General features: G+C 39.6%; 1 long non-coding RNA gene across 1 annotated transcript; it reads left to right on the top strand.

Moving 5' to 3' along the window:
• Positions 1-1,165: 1,165 nt before the first annotated feature.
• Positions 1,166-3,989, top strand: LOC110977977 (uncharacterized). Its single transcript, XR_015428083.1, has 2 exons — positions 1,166-1,319; positions 2,337-3,989. It is a non-coding gene; the product is annotated as an uncharacterized LOC110977977 (long non-coding RNA).
• Positions 3,990-5,363: the final 1,374 nt, after the last annotated feature.

Below are 5,363 nucleotides of genomic sequence, written 5' to 3'. Positions count from 1 at the left end.
AACGTGCTTGAAGCACATTTTTGATTACCTGAAGTGCATTTGATCTAATCTCATGCACCTGTATTTGCGCACCAATATAAACTTGCTACACCTGAATCGTTCAAGTGGCAATGTTGACACCTGAGGTTCATTCAATGGCACATAACATGCTTGAAGCACTCTTGTAGGTACCAGAAGTGCATCAGTATAAACTCGCTGCACCTGAAAAGTAGCAATGACACATGATGGGATTCATATGCTTGAAGCACTGCAGCACCAACGTACTTGAAGCATATTAGTTACCTGTAGTGAATTTGATCTAACATGAGGCACCAGTATATGTTCATGCATGTACGTAATGCGTAGGCCTACCTGGTAAACATAATATGTTTTATAACTCGACGTGCCGACGTCCCTGCCTGTGGCTTTGGTTTTGCATGTGTTGGAAACAATAGGATTTAGAACCTTAAGTGAATATGCCACCCATACATCCATGATGCTCTTAAATTGTCTAAGTAATAAAACAAGGTACGTGATACTTAACAACTACAAGACTTGGTTTACTCCACATGAAGCAGTGGTTCGATGCCTGTAGCTAGTGAGTCTGCTCTTACCTAATGGGGCACTTATTTCCAGCTCTTGAATGGTTAATTATGCACCGGAATTGATAAAGAATAATATTGTGCAAGTAACACTACATATTTCTCCACTGCGGCGATCGCGGCCTGTGAACCCTAATTTATTAGCCCACCGAAGAAAAGCTGAGCTGTATTTTGGCAAGCCATCTTCATTATGAGCAGCGATTAGCCCAAGCCTAACCTCGGCAGCAGGGCACATCATCAAAGGCTAAAGTGGGGGAATTTCATCACCTGAGACGCCTGATGTATCACGTGCCGCCCTTTTGATCACGTGACAGGAAACACTTCGCGTATTAATTTATACTTTTTTCCCCTTTTATTAGTACTTTCTAGTCCAGTATTTTTCATATAAATCCATCTTGCATTGGTCATGTGAAGGAGGCTCTAGACTATTCGTTTCTTTTGCCAAGTAACAAAGTGCCGTTTTGTATTTCAAGAGTATAGCCTTTAACCGGATTATTTTTCCTGCCGCGTATGAAAAACAGTCCTGGCATGAAATATGAGACAGGTACGCGGGCGTACACATGTACGTTATAGCATACTACATGCACAGGCAGCCGTTTGTACGTTGTTGACACAATTGCGCACATGCGAGTGACATGGCGTCGTTGATCGAAGAACTGAAGACGAAGACAACAGAAGAATTGTGTGCTTTCCTTCGGGAACAGGACATTTCCGATGATGTCATCGAGAAATTTGAGAGTAAGTACTCATGCAGCTTGCATTAGTTTTTCAGCAATTTCTTACTGTGGGAGAAACAGATTTTACTTGCTGTGATGCACACATGTGACCCTAACGTTATGTCTTGTGACCGATCCCAACGTTATGTGTACCCGAGCATAGCCGCACGTATGCAAAGGCCATGCAGGAAAAGAATGGAACTTTTCCCATGTATAGGCCTAGCCTAGATCAGATGTCGGTAGGTATGAGCCCAAACGTTAGTCAAACACCTTCTGTCGAAGTATAAACGACATGGGACGTTTATAAACAAGTATATGTAGGCTAGGTTGCCCAGGTTGAGACCCCCTCCATTGTATGTGGCCACCGCTGTAGAAAGTGTTTTTTTTTTTGGGGGGGGGGCTTATAATTGTTCCCTGTAACAAATTGTTCATTATAGATCCCGCGCTGAATTTCTCAGGAGGCTGTTCAAATACAGAGTGGCACAGAATGAAATAGGACAGCTATTATTACAAGATTACATTTGTAATTTTGTGAGCCATCCCCCTTTATTTTATTGTTCCATTTCCTTTTAAGTTTCTCAAAATTCTCTTCATATGTTCATTGTCATTACGCATGCATTTTCCTTGACAAGCAGGGGGATTTCAAACTGAAGGAACTGGAAAAGTCTAGATTTTTTCATGCAATAATTTTCCTCCCGATTTCATAATTTAAAGCCACTTGATATTTGTTACATGAAATACAGATCTTTACACATTTTCTTCAATAGAATTAGATTAAATCTAAATCAAGTGCGACAGTTTCTCTTTTGAGTAAACTGTTTCATACCTATGATGAGCAACACAATTTGCATAGGATGGAAAAAATCCCACACCTTCTTGTTCCATAGTTGAGGAAGCAATATGGGTGTCTATACAGGTGTTTGTTTGCTGAAACCAAAGTGGCTGTGCTGACAACAGTGGACAGTAAAAAAGTTCCCTGTAAACTGCTTGACAATCCAAATGCACATTTCATAAATTAATTTTCTTGGTGATAACGCAGGTTGGTGAGAAAATTGACAACACACAAAATTCCCCGACCCTCGTGATCAGCATGGACGACAAGGTACCAACTGGAGCACACGTTGTAAGCTTTCAAAGAACCATGGTTGAAGTGTATGGACAAAAACCAGTCAAGCGGAGGATACTCACTTTACTGGGTGGATACTACATCCTTGACTTCGAATATCCACATGGATACTCCGTCATGCTCAAATTCCTGCAGCATTTTCTGCTGGGCAGAATGGTGAAAGACATGCCAAAGTTTGGAGTAACCTGTACTGTTAATTAGGATTGACCATTCAGGTAGCAGGGTCAGATCTTTATCGTTAGATAAACGACTTTCCAAAGTTGCATGTCAATCAGGAGAGACTCAGTGCAGATTTTTTCGTGTTGGCAAATTGTGATTACAACATTTGCTTCTTTATTAAGTGTGAGGATTTCATGCAATATGAAACTGAATTGGACACAGAAAAATCAACATTGAAATGCAGAGATTTTTTTCAGGGGAATGGATGTTAGGTGTATTTCTCATCTGTGACAAATGCATTTCCATGAACACAAAACAAGATACTCAAAACCTGTTTTGGATTTCTGTGCAGTGGTTTGCTTTATGGTTAACGTGACATTTAAACAGCCACAACTTGTCAGTTGAATGTTTGGTGGGAATGGTGGACACTATTGTGAGACATATCCCTACCCTTTTGTGACACTGACAAACCCCCAAATTATACTGACCCTCATTTTGGTTTCAATTCAGTTTTAATTTGCCAGAAAGACTCACTACCTTGATCTCTTCTAATTCATAATTAATGTCTGTCATTACGCATTTAGAAAAGAAGAACAAGTTAACTGGACAAATCAAAATTCTCTCATAAATAATGTAATGAAAGGGTATATAACATTTAAAAATATTTTAGAGGGTCTTCCAAACAAAGAGGAAGGCATCCATATTCAGTAATGAGAAAATATTAACCAATGCCAACTAATAGTTTTTAATAAGTGTTTCATGAAAAGTTAAGTGTTGAAAAGTTTCAAAGTTTTTGAGAAGTTTTGTAATATTTTATATCGAATACGTCAAGTGAAACTGATAATTTCAACTGTTAATTTAACTGGGAGTGTTAAGGGAATGTACATGGGCAAGCAAAACTACAAACAAAACTACAGTCATTTCACGTAGTACCTCATTGAAATGTTGGAAATTTACATTCAAAATTTGATCCTGTAAAATAATAGCATCAGAAAAGTATAGTATTTTTTGTCAGTTTCCAACACTGGTCGGCCGACTTTTGTTTGAAAAACCTGATTGTTTCAACTTTAACCTCTCAGTCACCCAATTTATTCAGTCAAACTTGCTTGTGTTTTAACCCATTTGTGACTGAATGCAATCTAGCTAAGTGCGTTTCCCTACAGCCTTACATTTGATTCATGTCTACTGGGATTGAAACACGACAGGAAAATAATCCATTATCTTGGATTCTTCAGGCAGTTTGGAGCATTTTGTGCCAAGTTTGTTTTTTTAAGTCTGTAATTGAGATACAAAGTGGTAGTTATATCAATCAGTCATGTTCTGTACCATTTCAAATACCACATTTTATCCAGATCTTTTATAGCTACTACATGCATAAACAATAAATAAATCATGTGATTGAATGTATATTAGAAATGTTCCTAACACTGCTTTTAATATACTCACATTCTATGCTTGCAACTGCCACCCAGTGATAATAATCATGTCAATGCATAAAATGTATAATCTTTATGTGAATAGAAGCCAACTAAGATTTGTGTGTGGTCCGTGCGCATCGCATACATGTCAAACATTGCGGTGTTAGGCGTTAGTCTGCTGGTGCCTAAACGTTTCCTAAGAATGTCACCTCTGTCACTTGTTTCGTTGCTTGATGTACATGAAGTAATGGAAATGCCGTGTCATCTCAGGTGCATGTATGTGAATGCATCAATGCTTGAAATACAGGAGGTAATGGACGTGCCTCAGGTAAATGCTGTGCTGCAAGTAGCGCGTTAACTGGCACCTGAGGCACAAAGTGTCTCAGGTGCAATTGGTGCTAGTAAGTGCTATTTGAGAAACTGGCACCTGAAGTGCAATGGTGCCTCAGGTGTTCATGATTCTGGGACAAATACGTGCTAGTCTTTATGTGCTAGGAAAATAGCACCTGAAGTGCAATGGTGCCTCAGGTGTTCATGATTCTGGGACAAATACGTGCTAGTCTTTATGTGCTAGGAAAATAGCACCTGAAGTGCAATGGTGCCTCAGGTGTTCATGATTCTGGGACAAATACGTGCTAGTCTTTATGTGCTAGGAAAATAGCACCTGAAGTGCAATGGTGCCTCCAGGTGTTCATGATTCTGGGACAAATACGTGCTAGTCGTTATGTGCTAGGAAAATAGCACCTGAAGTGCAATAGTGCCTCAGGTGTTCATGATTCTGGGACAAATACGTGCTAGTCGTTATGTGCTAGGAAAATAGCACCTGAAGTGCAATAGTGCCTCAGGTGTTCATGATTCTGGGCCAAATACGTGCTAGTCAGTATGTGCTAGTAAACGTGCACTAGTTGGCCGTCTAACACCTAAGGTGCATAAAACTAAGTGCATGAGGTGTTCATGATTCTGGGACAAATAGCCGCTAGTCTACAAGTGCATCATGTGCAGCGCATTTTTACAGTGTAGCATTAACTCATTTGAAAACTTTTTGATCTTTTTACTTTCTTTGCTGAGATGCAGATAGCGTTCCCCGTGAGCGGAGATGCTAAGAAAACAGCCTGTGTGGCTCTCACGCTACTCCTTTAATTCAACGTTAATTCTAAAACCTCTGATAATATGGTCTTAAAATTTGTACAGTGGACCGAGAAAGACGTTCTCTTGCAGATGACAGTAGCATTAACTCATTTAAAAAACTTTTTGATCTTTTTACTTTCTTTGCTGAGATGCAGATAGCGTTCCCCGTGAGCGGAGATGGTAAGAAAACAGCCTGTGTGGCTCTCACGCTACTCCTTTAATTCAACGTTAATTC

Source organism: Acanthaster planci, linkage group LG16 (genome assembly GCF_054643075.1).
Source record: "Acanthaster planci isolate LZ-2023a linkage group LG16, COTS_SCS, whole genome shotgun sequence".
In the NCBI taxonomy this organism is placed as follows: Eukaryota; Metazoa; Echinodermata; class Asteroidea; order Valvatida; family Acanthasteridae; genus Acanthaster; species Acanthaster planci.
This window is presented reverse-complemented; position numbering and strand designations above follow the sequence as displayed.